The 16,348-nt window shown below is 37.3% G+C and overlaps 1 long non-coding RNA gene across 1 annotated transcript in view; it reads right to left on the bottom strand.

Moving 5' to 3' along the window:
* Positions 1-3,663: 3,663 nt before the first annotated feature.
* Positions 3,664-16,348, bottom strand: part of LOC146402793 (uncharacterized) — a 31,733-nt gene continuing 19,048 nt past the window's right edge. The window contains exon 3 of the long non-coding RNA XR_014807827.1: positions 3,664-6,618. This is a non-coding gene — a long non-coding RNA (uncharacterized LOC146402793). The remainder of the gene's footprint in view (positions 6,619-16,348) is intronic.

Here is a 16,348-nt window from a genome sequence, read left to right as displayed (position 1 = left end):
TGAAAGTCACTGCTGCTATCCCTCTTGAATCACCCAAAGTAGCCATAGACCCCTTTTGCCTTCTCTTCTCAGAGCCCTGCCCCTCTCAGGACATTGCTCTTGTTCAGTTTCTCTTTTATTCTCTGCCACTGGTGGCTTCTCCTCAACCACAGGTAAAGCAGAAAAACCTGCACCATCCCAAGAAAACATATTTGGAGCCCTCTTCCTGTATTAAAAAAAAAAAAAAAAAAAGGATATTGGGGAGAGGGGGAATAAAGAATGCACATCCTAGGCAGAGACAGTTCTTGTTAATAAGGTCAAGAGTACAATGAGGAGTTCCCGTTTCAGCTCAGTGGGTTAAGAACCCAACTAGTATCCACAAGGATGCAGGTTAGATCCCTGGCCTTGCTCAGCGGGTTAAAGGGTCCAGTGTTCCTTCAAGCTGTCTGTAGGGTGCAGATGCTGCTTGGATCTGGCATGGCTGGTGTAGGCTGGTGGCTGCAGCTCTGATTCAACCCCTAGCCTGAGAACTTCCATATGCCACACGTATGGCCCTAAAAAGACAGGAAAAAAAAAAAAAGTACAATGAATGAAGTGGAATATCTACCAATCACTATGGCACATACATACATCTTCAAGATTTGGACCTACACCTTTCCTTTTAATTACTGGAGATTATCAACATTAGCAGTGACTTACAAAAGTGAACCCTGGAAGTTTCCTTGTTTTTCAGATTTTCCCACCTCTCATAAAATATGCTCATTTATCCATCAAATAACATATTATTTTTGAAAAATATGTATACATTAAAACATGTATTTATGTGGTTTTAATATGTACATATTAAACAATATATAATGAAATCCAGTGGGGAAAAAAGTCCCTTCCACAATAACCTCAACTGATGACACACCACTGTGACCAGTTTATACTCCAGAGATACTTTATGCATACCAAACATATATAAAAGTATGTATAACCCCCCCTTTGGTACACAAATCAAAGCATACTGTATACAACATTATACATCTTGCTTTATTCAATGAAAAAATGATCTTAGGAATTGTTGTAAATTAGTACCTCATTCTTAGCAACAGTATATCCACTATGTTAGAATATAATGTTGTGATTCCCCTTCTTTCATTTCATGGGTCAAAAGATGTCTTGCAGGAAGTTCCATTGTGGCTCAGCGGTAGGGAGCTCAACTAGTACCCATGAGGACCAGAGTTCGATCCCTGGCCTTGCTCAGTGGGTTAAGGATCTGGCGTTGCCGTGAGCTGTGGTGTAGGCTGGCAGCTACAGCTACAGTTCAATCCCTAGCCTGGGAACCTCCAGCTCCGAGGGAGCAGCCCTAAAAAGACAAAAGATGAAAAAAAAAAAAAAAAAAGGAAGCAAAGAGAGGAAATTATTTGATTGGCTATAGCTTAAAGCCTAGGTTACTGTTTGTAAATGCTTGTCCCTAGGTTTCAATTTCCTAACTTTGAGGCATTTACAGGTTTAGACTGCAGTTTGCTTAGTAGACGGACGTGGTATTAGAACCACTGATTCAAGGCCCTCCATGTTTAATTAACTTAACAATGGTCAAATAAGTTTGGCAAAGTCTGAGAACTAATTTGAGATTCAGAGCTCATATTAGTGTACTTAAAATCCCATAAAAGTCTTTCAATGAGGAAATCTGTTTAAACATTTTTCGAAGTTTGGTTGCAGATTTTTTTTTTTTTTTTTTTTTTTTTTTTTTTTGTATTCAGGGATAACACCAATTAACTTCCACCAGCACTGGTGTTGGGAGAAGCAAGCTTTCATTTATGCTGTCGTGGTCTCTGATTTCTACTGGCAAGTGGTTGTCTGTGAGAGCTATAATTCCTGTCCCCGAGTTTGATCTATTTCAGTCTAACTCAGATTATCACGAAGAAGGGACTACGGTGTGTGTGTGGAGAGGAGGGTGGCCATGGCGGTAAGGAAATTACAGCACATGTTGATTTGCTCAGTCTCAGTGTAGTATTCAGGATCATCACGATATTCTACCATGTCTTGCTTTTGATTACTCACTTAAATTCCATGGTTTCTTCCAAGTTTGTAGCTAAGACCTCCTCTCAAGCTTCCTCCAAACTGGGCATGCTTAGGGAACTAATCTGGGGCCAGAGTGGGAGATCTCAGGGTCTTCCCTTGATTATTTCTTGTGCAGCTTCACCACTACTACAGAAGGAGCTCTGAATTAAGTTAGGAGTCCTATCTAGGAATGAGTAACCAACTAGACTGAAATATTGTAACCTTGGACAAGTTAATTTTTTTTTTTTTTTTACTTTTCAGGGCTGAACCTGCAGCATATGGAAGTCCCCAGGCTAGGGGTGGAATTGGCGCTACAGCTGCCGGCCTATGTCACAGCCACACAGGGTCCAAGCCACATCTACAACCTACAGCACAGCTCATGGCAATGCTGGATCCTTAATCCACTGAGTGAGGCCAGGGGTAGAACCCACATCCTCATGGATACTAGTCAGATTTGTTTCCACTGCACCACAGTGGGAACTCCCTAGTCAAGTTACTTAACTCTTCTGTGTCTCCGGTTGACATTGCTAAAATAAGGAGACAATGGACATTGATTTCGGAGATTCCATCCTGCACCAATATTTGCCCTTTAATCTGATATTTTTTATTTTTACAGTAATTCTGAAAATTCTTCCTCCCCTCCTCCTTTTTTGTCTTATTTTCCAAGTGTTCTGGGGGGCTTGTTTTTCACCAAGCATTGTATCAACAGCTGGAGATAAGATAGTAAATAAATAATTTTTACATCCTGTTCCCAGAAACTACCTGCTTGGACAAAATGGTGATTCCTAACTTTGACCTCGGCCCAAGTGCATTTTGATAAGAGCATTGATCACTACCATTGCTACAGAAAACAGTTTCTTCATTTCACAGAAACATCTACTCTGCTCAAAAAAAGAAATACATGACTCACATTTACGTTAGAAAATAGATCATGCCAGTTTCCTGTTTGGGAGCTTCCCAAATAACACCCCTCTTTGTTCCTCTGGTGAAGAACCATATAAATAAATGCTGCCACCTTACAGCAACAGCTGGCCAAGAACTCTATTCATGCTCTAAGTCATGGCCAAAGGAAATCTATTCAGGCAAAACTCACTCCTGAGCGGCTGATGACGGATTCAAAATGGTTACTGAAGCTAATGCAATTGTTCCTTACCTTAAAAAATGTAGAATATCCTTATTAGCCTGACTATGTAATATATTGAGAAAGTAGATACAAAATTAAATGTCCAATAAAACTTCAACTCTGTATTGTACAAGTTTCCTTAACACACACAAATGGGGCTGTGGTGAAGTGGGTTAAGGATCTGACATTGTCTCTGCAGAGGCTTGGATTGTTACTGTGGCGAGGGTTCAATCCCCAGCCCCACACAGTAGGTTAAGGTTCTAGCATTGCAGCAGCTGTGGTGTAGGTTGCAGCTTGGCTCAAATTTGATCCCTGGCCCTGGAACTTCCATTTGCCTAGGATGTGGCCAAAACACAAACAAACAAAAAAACCCAAACCCAAACCAAAAACACACACAAACAAAAAACAAAGAAAAAACCCCAACAAGCAAAACATGCTGGCTTTTCATTAAGAACATTTAGATGTAATTTTGGAGTGCCTGCTACATACAAGGCAGTCACTGTAAAACTTGCTTTTTTTTTTTTTAATTCTTATTTGTTAGATGATTTTAAAAAAAAGTATACTCTCTCCATGATGGAAGATAATAGCTGCATTGTACTTTGTACTGGTCAGATCACATCTGGGACACTGTGTTCAATTCTAAGCACTGCATTTTTAGAGAAACATAGACAAGTGGAAGTATTCTCAGAGAAGTGAGGGAAAAATGGAGAAGGAACTTAAAACCATAGATGAATGGAATTGCTAAAGAGGGTGTGCATTTTTGGACCAGAGAAGAGCAGATGATAATGGTGCACAATAGCCAGAGAGTTCTCTTCAAACCTGTAAAACGAGGTAGCATTTGTATTATATATTGCTCTGGAAAGCAAAACGCAGACAAAGTGTAGGCATCAGAGGAAGCATGTTTCAGCTCAATCTAATGCGTAGACTAGATTTTTGCTTTCGTATTTGATCAGCAGAGGCAACCAAACAGAGGCTACACTATCCGGCTAGATTATTGTAGTTTTTCATTCTTTTTTGAATATGAGAATTTATGTCCCTTCTTGCCCTTTGGTTAATGTGAAAACTCAGAATCTGATGAAGGAATTAGGCCACATTGTACAATTCTGTAATACATTTGAAAAGCTTTTCCTGGTACAATTTGATACAGAACCTAGGTCTTCCAGAATCAAGATATTTTTTGGAACCATGTTTCTCACAGCTCTAAACTAACTGCAAAGTTGTGCTTGATCTCATTCATATTCTTGATATATATGTCCCAGCATAAGTAGTATAAAATATCTCCTATTATGACCTCAAGGACATAATTTGAAGATATGTATAACTTGCAGAGCCAGAAATGTAATGTTGCAGCTTTTTAAAAAAATTGAAACTTCAAGGGCATTTTCTTGAAATAGATTGAGCTCGACTTGCCCTGCAATTTTCTAGAGAAAACCTGTTATCAATTTTCAGAGAATCATTCCAGGATGACTTTCAGAAGTAGGAAGAAAATCACCTCCCGTGGGCATCACATCCTGTGTGGGGGCAGATTCCTCTATAAAGCAGCAGTCATGGATGCACTGCTCTGAGTGGGGGGTTGGGGGTGTGAGTGACAGAAGAGTCAATGAATGCAGGCGGGTGAGGGGGGGTGATGGGAGGGTGGAGCTCCGCAGAAGGGGAGAAGGAGGGCTTACAATGCCACTACAAGCAGTGGTTACAGCCTTCTGTGGAGTGGTTGAGATTATGCATAGATGCGAGCAAGGCGGCTGTGAAAAGATTGAGTGGCCTTTCCTTTCCGGAAGGGCATTTAGATGGATTAAAGAACATGTAGAAGGAGAACTGTATACTCTCAGATTTTAATCCACTGGTATTGAAGACTAGAGAAGCCTACAGATTCTGATCATGGTAAAAATACTACTTTATATTTGAATACTGTTTTATATTTTTCAAAGTTCTTTCACATTTTATGGGACCAAATATAACACTGTAGAAACTTTAAAATATTCTTGAAATTTTTGGATTCCTACATCTGCATAATGGCTGCCAAATTGAACATATCAAATGTTTTTAAAAGGTCAATAAATTTAGTGGGTATCACTGATGACCTTGGTATTTTATTTTTTCAGTAACTGATACAAAGACCATGTCTGCAACTCCACATTCTGGCCCACTGTGTAGTTTGGAAGTTAGAGTTAGTTCTGTGGTGCAGAATGTTGTCCAGAAAGAAATTTGGCCAGGACATTGACTTCATTGCTTAAAAGCATGAACAGGAGGTCCAGGATGCATTTTATAAGTTTGTTCTGGTTTATTACTTTTTTTTTTTTTTTTTAAATGACCACACCTGAAGCATATGAAAGAACTCCAGGTCCTTCAACCCACTGTGTGGGGCTGGGGATCTAACCTGTACCTCCACAGCAACCTGAGCTGCTGCAGTCAGATTCTTAACCTTACGGCTCTGAAAGCAGAAATGTTAAGTATTATTTTTCAAATCAATATTCTTCATAACTTGCAGCTTTTCTCAAAAAAATCAACTCTATTATTTCTCAAACACAATATCAAGTATTCTATTCAGACTCGTTTATCAAGTATTTATCAAGGAGAAATTCAAAATACAAGTTATGCCATTATAAAGAGTCATGGCAACAGAAAGGGTGTAGCATATGATAGGGATAATAAGTATGGAGTCACAGCCTGCCAAGTGTTTATATTTTAACTCTACCACTTACTACATGTGGTTTCTTGGACGAGTCAGTTAATTTCTCTTGTGCCTTGTTTTTCTCAGTTGTGTACTGGAAATAATAACAGGACTTACTTCTTGGAAAAGTTGTGAATTTTCAATGAATTAATACACATAGAACACTCTGAACAGTGCCTAGCCTTTGGTAAAGGCTCTGTGAGTGGTAGCTATCATTATACAAGGATTTCCACTTGGATTTTAAGAAGTCAAGCAAAAGTTTTCTTAATTTTACCATATATTTTGAAGGATAGTGAAATAATTCTAGATCTTTGATCTTTTTAGAAATTACACTTACTATTTCAGAATCTCTCTTCAGTGGACAAATGTAAATATAATAATGTTTAGATATGCAAAGTGAAATCTCTCTCTTTAAAAAGTGAGAGAATTTAAGTATGTGTAAAAATGAGAGAATTTAGGTATATGTAGATTAAGGGGTTTGCCTGAGATGTGAAAGAGGAAGATTATATCAGGAATTCTGTCTTCTGATAATCTCAAGAAGCATTGCTTAAGCATGTAAAGCATAATCTGCAAACAAAAGTAAATAAATACCCAGAGCCAACTTTGGGTCGACATTTTTGTACACATTAGTGTTTTTATAAACTTGGCTTTAAATGCAAGGTGAGTTAAAGTCCAAAGTGAGTTTGTTTAAATAAGTTAGCTGAGTCACCTTACCTTTTGGAAAATGTATTCAATTGCTTTTCCATGACAGCAACCTTGAGACAGTATGTATTCACAGGCAAGGTAGAATGATTAACTGGGGAAACAAACCATATAATTCAAACTAAATGATACCCTTTGGTTTGAACTGTCCAAATAACTATGACTAAATTGGTTGGTTTATTGTTTGTTTGTTTTTTATTTTAGGGCCTTTCCTGTGGCATATGGAAGTTCCTGCACCGGGGATTGAATCTGAGCCACCGCTGCAGCAATGCCAGATCTGAGCCATATCTGCGACCTACACCTCAGCTCACAGCAATGCCAGATCCTTAACCCAGTGATCAAACCTGCATTCTCATGGATTCTAGTTGATTTCTTAACCATCTTAGCCACAACAGGAACTCCTTTGTTTTATTATTTTGTTTGCTTCATTTTGGAAATTGGGGGATCAGCAGGAAAGGTGAATGAAGAAAGAACTAAATTATGCAAATAATTGTTTCAACTTTCCAGGTTGACCCTTAAAATTAAAGGGCTGTGAAAGTGTTTTGCCCCAAAATAGGAAACATAGCTCCTGTCACTTCTCTGTTGTAGCATAACTTCTATTTAAGTTTTATGTTTAAAAAAATTGTCATTATTAGGTTTAATTTAAGCCGATATTATCCAAAACCTGTATTTGCAGTGTCACTACTGCCTGTCAGCAAAAAGCAAGGCTAGTGTATTTATTTCTAAATGCTTGTCCAGGAGGAGAAAAAGGGCTCAAACCTGAGATGTGAGAGAGGACCCAATATTCCAATATGCATGACTTGGATTCAGTCTAAAATGTCAACTCAAGAATCATCAATCAGTATGAAACTAAGTGAGTTCTTACACATACATGGGAAAATAACTAGAACAAAATCAATTGTTTTTTGTTACTACCTAAGAATACTAGAAACCTCTTAAAAATATTTGTCACCATGGTTAATGTGAACTAAACCATCAACTATGTTAAATGATACTGGCAGAACTTGACACCTAATAACTATGTATTTGTTCTCTTCAATTGCACCTTTCAAATTTTCAAATTCCTTTTCGAATTCATGTTGATTAATGAATAGTGACCAAAAGATATTGACTAATTTCTAAAAATCTAATGAAAAAATCATAATCAGGTAGAATATGTTATCTGTCTACAAGAGGATTAAATTAAGGAATTGTAAAAAAGGCATCTTGAAGTATTAGGCTACTGAAGCTGCTGTAACAAAATCACAGCCGAGGTGGCTCAAACAACATAAATTTATTTTCTGATAGTTTTGGAGGCTGGAAGTCTAAGATCAAGTGCTTTCTTCCTGCCTTGTAGACAGCCACCTTTTTGCTGCATTTTCATGTGGTGTTTCCTTGGTGGGTACATAGAGGGAGAGGAGGAGTGACAGAAAAGACAGTGTACTCTGATGTTTCCTTTTATAAGGACACTAATCCCCATAAGACTCTTATGCTATTATTTAACCTTAATTTCTTCCTTAGAGGTTCCATCTTCAATACAGCTACACTGGCATGTTAGGACTTCGATATATGAATTTTAGGGAACACAAATATTCAGTCCATAACAACTGGAAAATCTCAAATATTTAGAAGTTAAAAACTAAGTAATCCATAGATTAAATAAGAAATAACAGGAGAAATTGGAAAAGATTTCAAAATGAAATGACAATGAAAATACAAGATATCCATATTGGGAGTTTCCGTTGTGGCTCAGTCCATTAAGAAACTGGGATAGCATCCATGAGGATTCTAGTTCCATCCCTAGCCTTGCTCAGTGGGTTAAGGATCTAACATTGCTACAAGCTGAGGCATAGGGTGCAGATATGGCTTAGATCTGGTACTGCTGTGGCTGTGGTGTAGGCCTGCAGCTGCCGCTCTGATTTGACCCCAAGCCCAGGAACTTCCACATGCTGCAAGTGTGACTATTAAGAAAACAAAAAAAAAAAAAAGGAGAAAAAAAAAAAGATATCTATTTGGGGGGGAATTCAACTAAGGCAATGCTCAGATAAAAATTTATAGCTTTAAATTCTTTTTTTTCCATTGTTGTTTATTTTTTATTTTTTCATTTAGTGTTTGTTTTGTTTGTCTTTTTAGGGCCACACCCTCAACTTATGGAAGTTCCCAGGCTAGGAGTCGAATCAGAGCTGTAGCTGCCGGCCTATGGCACAGCTGTGGCAACATGGGATCTGAGCTGCATGTACGACCTATACTGCAGCTTGCAGCAATGACGGATCCTTAAACCACTGAGTGAGGCCAGAGATCAAACCCACATCCTCACAGATACCAGTCAGGTTCTTAACCCACTGAGCCACAATGGGAACTCTGCCGCTTTTTTCTTTGGTTGTGCTCGTGGCATGTGCAAGTTCCTGGGCCAGGGACAGAACCAACACCACAGGAGCAAGCCAAAGTACTACAGCAACAAAGTTGGATATTTAACCTGCTGCTCCACGAGAGAATTCTAAGGATACTCTTTTTATTACTTCTTGTAATGGAGGTCTTAGTCCTAGCAATAAAAATAAATAAATAAATAAATAGAAAGCATTGAAATCAGAAAGGAGTAATGCTATCTCTATTTGCAGATGATGTGGCCACTTACTTATAAAATGCTAGAAAACAACTGCTAGAAATAATGAATTTAAAAGCAAGATCAAAATGTATAAGGTCAGAGTTCCCATCAGGGCACAGTGGAAACGAATCTGGCCAGGGACCATGAGGTTGCAGGTTCAAACCCTGGCCTCGCTCAGTGGGTTAACGATCTGATGTTGCCATAAGCTGTGGTGCAGGTCGGCAGCTGTAGCTCTGATTGGACCCCTAACCTGGGAACCTCCATATGCCATGGGTATGGCCCTAAAAACCAAAAAAAAAAAAAAAGTATAAATCAATATACAAAAGTTGATTATATTTTTATGTGTGGTAGCAAACAATGTGAAATTTGAAAAAAAAGGATTCCATTTACAATATTACTATGAAGTGTTAAATAGCTAGGAACAAATGTAATAAAATATATGCAGACCTCTTCTCTAAAAAGTGCAGAACATATCTGAGAGAAAAGAAAGACCAAAATAAACGATGAAATACACTGTGTCATGGATTAGAATATTCAATATTGGTAATATCTCAGTTATCCCCAAATAGACAATCGCAATCATCATTCTAGTGGGGTGATTTTTGTAGAAATTGTTGAGCCGATTCTAAAGTTTATTTTAAAATGTGACCTGGAGTAGCTAAGTAATTTTCAAAACAGTGTTCATTCAAGAAATATTTATTGATAGACGATATAAGACAAAGCAATTTTATTTTTTTTATTTTTTTATTTTTTTTTTATTTTCCCACTGTATAGCAAGGGGGTCAGGTTATCCTTACATGTATACATTACAATTACATTTTTCCCCCACCCTTTTTTCTGTTGCAACATGAGTATCTAGACATAGTTCTCAATGCTATTCAGCAGGATCTCCTTGTAAATCTATTCTAAGTTGTGTCTGATAAGTCCAAGCTCCCAATCCCTCCCACTCCCTCCCCCTCCCATCAGGCAGCCACAAGTCTCTTCTCCAAGTCCATGATTTTCTTTTCTGAGGAGATGTTCATTTGTGCTGGATATTAGATTCCAGTTATAAGTGATATCATATGGTATTTAAGACAAAGCAATTTTAAAACAAGAACAAAGTTGGAGGACTTGACCTGATTTCAAGACCTACTATAACACTATAGTAATCAAGACGGTGCAGTGCTGGCACATGGATAGACACAGATTAATGGAACAGAATAAAGAATCCTGAAATTGACCTTCAGGTATATAGTAAATTGATTTTCTACAAAGGTGCCAAGGCAATTCAATGGGAATGAAAGTCCTTTTAATAAATGATGCTATAATAACTTGATATCTGTATGAAAAAAATTAATACCGACTCTGTCCCAAACCACTTACAAAATTAATTTGAAATGGATTAGAAATCTAAATACAAAAGCTAAAACCCATAAAACTTCTAGGGAAAAATAGGAGAAAAAATCTATGTCACCTTGAGGTTTTGTAGGAGGTAATTTAAAAAATTAAAGTATAAAATATCAAGGAAAGTGAACAAATTTAAATTTACAGATCAATGAACTTTTACAAATGAATACATCCATGCAACCACTCCCAAGATCAAGATCTGGAGTGTTACCAACACCATAGAACCTATCTTATGACCCTTTCCATTTAATATTCCTCCACCAAAGTTAACCACTATTCTGACATCTGTCCTTATAGCTGCGACCTATGCCATAGATGCAACAATGCCAGATACTTAACCCATTGCACCAAAGCAGGAACTCCTTGACTTTGCTTGTTCTATTTCTTTACATGGAATCGTATAGTGTATCTTTGCACGTGTAGCATTAGTTTATTCTTTTTGCATAGTATTCTATTATATGAAAACATCCTAATTTATTTCTTGTCAATAGACATTCCAAGTTTTTCTGGTTTAGAGACAGCATCAATAAGCTGCTATGAACTCTCTAGTATAAATCTTTTGGGGCATATATATGCAAATAGGTTAAATATGTATTTGAGTGGATTACTGGGTCCATAAAAGTACGTTTGGCTTTATTTGATAACTGAGATGTGCTTTGTTTGTGTTCCTGAAAGGATCCTAGTCTAGGTAAGCAGGCTAGCAATGGACTTATTCCCAGAATGCTAAGTGTAAAGACAGCTGAAGCCAATGTTACTGAATTAACTTGGGGAGTATGAGAGTTCCAGTTGCTATATATTTTTGCCAACACTGAGTATCAGCAGTGGCATAAATTAAGCCATTACTGTGGGTGATAAATGATGTGGCGCACCCTTTCATGTGTTTAATGGCCATTTGGATGTCCTCTTTTACTACTACACATCCTTTGCCTATTTAAAAATTGCAGGAATTCCTGTTGTGGCTCAGCAGCTTAAGAACCTGACTAGCATTCATGAGGTTGCAGGTTCTACCCCTGACTTCCCTCAGTCAGTCAAGGATCTGGTGTTGCTGGTGAGCTGCGGTGTAGGTCACAGACTTGACTCGGATCTGGCGTTGATGTGGCTGTGGCTATAGCTCTGATTTGTCCCCTAGCCTGGGAACTGCCATATGCCTCAGGCGTGGCCCTCAAAAGATGAAAAAAAATGCATAGTCTGTCTTTTTCTTATTGATTTGTAGAAGTTACAAATATATTCTGGATGTAAATTTTTTGGTCATATATGTGTATTGCAAATATCATCTCCTACTCCATGACTAGCTTTTTCATTGTCTTAATAGCATATTTATTGAATAAAAATTTATTTTTAAAAAATTATTTATTTAGGAGTTCCCATCGTGGCGCAGTGGTTAATGAATCCGACTAGGAACCATGAGGTTGCGGGATCGATCTGTGGCCTTGCTCAGTGGGTTAAGGATCTGGCATTGCCGTGAGCTGTGGTAGGTTGCAGATGCGGCTCGGATCCCGTGTTGCTGTGGCTCTGGCGTAGGCCATTGGCTACAGCTCCGATTCAACCCCTAGCCTGGGAACCTCCATATGCCTCGGGAGCGGCCCCAGAAAAGGCAAAAAGACAAAAAAAAAAAAAAAAATTTATTTACTCTTTTTAGGGCCTCACCCACAGCATATGGAGGTTCCCAGGCTAGGGGTCGAATCAGAGGTGTTGCTGCTGGCCTACACTACAACCATACCAACATAGGATCTGAGCCACGTCTGAGACCTATGCCACAGCTCACAGCAATGCTGGATCTTTAACCCACTGAGCAAGTCCAGGAATCAAATCTGAATTCTCATGGATACTAGTCAGGTTCGTTAACCACTGAGCCATGACAGGAACTCTGAGTTGAATAAAAATTTAAATTTTAGTCAAGTCCAATTTAGCAATCTCTTTCATTATGTGTCTTGAAATTCAAATCTTTGAATATACTAAAGTCTTGGACATGTTCTATATTTTAAAAGTGTTTTTTTTTCACACTAAAGTCTATGAGCATCTGGCATAAATTTTAGTGTCTGTTTTTGAAATTTGTATCCTGTTCCACCGATCCATTTATCTGCACTTGAATTAATAACACACTTTTTATACCTTATTTAGAAATATTTTGATATCTGATAGTATAAATTCTCAACTTTGGTCTTTTTTTAATGTTAATTTTTTATTCTTGGTCCTTTACATTTTGACATAAATTTTAGAATTGTTTTCACTAAATTCTTAATTTCCACAAAAAAGATTCTTCAATATGGGAATAATCATCATCTTTAAAACACTGAGTCCTCAAATCCATGAAGATGGCACACACCTTGATTTTCTTGGGTCTCCTCTAATCCTTCTCAGTGCTTTATTTTTGCTGAGTATAGGTCTTGTATATCTTTCATTAATATTTTTCCTTAAGTATCTGATGTCTTTTTTTTTTTTTCCCCTAAAGGGCCATACCTGGAGCATATGGAAGTTCCCAGGTTAGGGGTAGAATCAGAGCTGCAGCTGCAGGCATATGACCCATTGAGCAGGGCCAGGGATTGAACCCTTGTCCTCATGGATACTAGTCAGGTTTGCTACCACCGAGCCACAATGGGAACTCCTCTGATGTCTTTTAATGCTATTATAAGTTATATTGTTTTAACATTTTATCTTTTTCTAGTATATGGACATACAAGTGATTTTTTTAAGATCCTGATTGTATATCTAGTGACCTTATTAAATTCACTTATTGATAGCAGTAGTTGATCCAGAGTTGTTCTGTATTTTCATGTACACAATGATATACTCTGTGAATAATAATAATTTCATTCTTCTCTCCATTCTTTGCGGCTTTCCTTTTCTTGCTTAATTGCATAGTTTACATCAAGTGAAATGTTGAATAAAAGTGATGATAGTGAACATTGTTTCCTTTTTCCCAGAGAGGGCTTTGGGATACTTCATCATCCAATATGTTTTGGGTAGAAGTTTTGTAGATACCTTTTATCGGAAGGGGTGTATCCTTTATTTCTTATTTACTGATATCAAGTAAGATGTCACCTTCTAGCTAACACCTTTTAGCATCAATAGGTGTTTTCAAATGAATGAATATCAAATTTCACCAAATTCTTTCCAGCATCTATTGAAATTGTTGAGTGATTTATCTTTCTTAATTTGTTATTGTGATAAGTTACAATGATTGATTTTTCAAAAGTTAAATGAGGAGTTCCCGTCGTGGCGCAGTGGTTAACGAATCCGACTAGGAACCATGAGGTTGCGGGTTCGGTCCCTGCCCTTGCTCAGTGGGTTAACGATCCGGCGTTGCCGTGAGCTGTGGTGTAGGTTGCAGATGCGGCTCGGATGCCGTGTTGCTGTGGCTCTGGCATAGGCCGGTGGCTACAGCTCCGATTTGACCCCTAGCCTGGGAACCTCCATATGCCGTGGGAGCGGCCCAAGAAATAGCAACAACAACAACAACAACAAAAGACAAAAGACAAAAGACAAAAAAAAAAAAAAAAAAAAGTTAAATGAACTCTATATTCTCTGGAATAAATAAGACTTACTATGTAATACCCATATCTACATGAATTTAATTTGCTTACATTTTATTTATAATTTTTGCATCTATGCTTATGAGTAAAGTATAATGTTCCTGTCTTTGTAATGTATTTGTCAGGTTTTTTTTTTTTTTCTCTTCTTCTCTTTTTAGGGCTGCAGGTGCAGCATATGGAAGTTCCTGGGCTATGGGTGGAATTGGAGCTGCAGCTCTGGCCTTTGCTACAATCACAGCAATGCAGAGCCTGAGCCACATCTGTGACCAAGCCAAAGCTCACGGCAATGCCAGATCCTTATCCCGCTGAGCCACAATGGGAACTCCCTATTTATCAGGTTTTAGTATCAGTGTTATGGTGGCTAGGTAAAATAAGTTGTGAAGTGTTTCCTCTTTCCCATTTATCTGGAAGAATTCAGATACATTTCTTTTTTACATATTTGACAGAATTTACTGAAGATGCCACTTGGAACTGGAATTTACCTGGCGAGAAATTTTTGTTTCTTAAATTACAGACGCAGTCTTTCATAATATAGTCTTATTCACATGTTCTATTATTGTATTTATTTTTTTTTTAATTTTCTGCTTTTTAGGGCCGCACTCGTGGCATATGGAGAGTCCCAGGCTAGGGGTTGAATTGGAGCTACAGCTACCAGCCTACACCACAGCCACAGCAATGCCAGAGCTGAGCCGTGTCTTCGAACTACACCACACTCACCGCAAAGCCAGATCCTTAACCCACTGAGCGAGGCCAGGGATTGAACCTGAAACCTCATGGTTCCTAGTCTGATTTGTTTCCGCTGTGCCGCAATGGGAACTCCATATTCTATTAGTTTCCATTTTGCAAGGGGTTTGGTAGTTTCATCTAAATATTCAAATATATTGACGTAAAGTAGTTCATTCTCTTATTATCCTTTTAATGTCTCTAGCATCTTTTCTCTTTGTGTGCCCGTATTTGTACATTCCGCTTTTTTTCTTGTTAAATCTTGCTAAGGATTATTGTCTGAAATTTCCAAGAATAAATATTTTGCTTTGTTAAATTATCTCTATTGTATACTTATTTTCTATTTCTTTGATTTCTTATTCTATCTGTATTACTTTCTTCCAGTTTTCTTTAGATTTGCTAATTTTCTTTTAATTTCTTTAAGTGAATGCATAAGTAGTTGATTTTCAGTATTTCTTTTTATTCATAAATATTTATTTCAGTCTATAAACTTCCCTCTAAGCACTAATTTAGCTGAGTCCCACAATTTCAAAGTGATATATTTTCATTAGCATTCAGTTCAGAATTTTTCAAACTTCATTCTGATTCTTTATTTGGCCAAGAGTTATTCAGAAGTATGATGCTTAATTTCCATGCATTTGTAAATTCTCTAGTTACTTTTCTGTTATTTATTTCTAGCTCAATTCCTTCCTTTGCAGTCAGAGAGCATATACTCTATAGTCTTTGATGAATGGTTAGTCTTGATTTATGGGCTACCATATGATTGATTTGAATAATTGTTCCATGGGCATTTGAAAATAAGGTGTATTTTTTAGTTGTTGGATGTACACTTTGTGTAACAATTAGATCAATTTTGTTAATTGTAATATTCAAATATGAAATATCCTTATTGACTCTATCATTTCTGCTTGTTTTATCAATTATTAAAAAGATTTCCTTATTTTTAAAAATTCTTCTAGTTATAGCTTTGAGGTTATAATGTTAGGCAAACAACTTTATTTTTATTTAATTTTAAAATTAAATTAAATCTTAAAGGACACTTAAGATGTTCACATGAGATACACCCTCTTAGTAAATTTTTAAATGTACAATATATTATTGATGACTATATGTACAACATTGTACAGCAGATCTCCAGAGCATAGTCATCTTGTATGACTGAAACTTTGTGCCCATTGATTAGTAACTCCCCATTTTCTCCTCCCTTAGCATTTGTTAACCACTATTCCACTCTTCGATTATATGAATTTTTAGATACCTCATGTTGGTGGAATCAGGCAGGGTCTGTCTTTCTTTCTATGATTGACTTATTTCACTTAGCATAATGTCCTCAAGATTCAGCCATGTTTTTGCATATTGTAGAATTTCCTTTTTCTTAAGGCTGAATTATAGTCCACTGTATGTATGCACCACATTTTCTTTATCCATTCACCTGTCAATGGACATTTAGGTTGTTTGCATATCTTGGCCATTGTGAATAGTGCTGTAGTAAACACTGAAATGCTAATACTTCTTTGAGATCTTGATTTTAATTCTTTTGGATGAATTTCCAGAAGTGGGGTTGTTGGAGCATATGGTGGTTCTATTTTTAATTTTTT

The sequence above is a fragment of the Sus scrofa genome, chromosome 6, assembly GCF_054392235.1.
Source record: "Sus scrofa isolate SSC_HxYL_T2T_F1_AM1 chromosome 6, Sscrofa_HxYL_maternal_Yorkshire_Landrace_v2.0, whole genome shotgun sequence".
Classification (NCBI taxonomy): domain Eukaryota; kingdom Metazoa; phylum Chordata; class Mammalia; order Artiodactyla; family Suidae; genus Sus; species Sus scrofa.
Note: the sequence above shows the minus strand (reverse complement) of the source record. Positions and strands in the feature narration are given on the sequence as shown.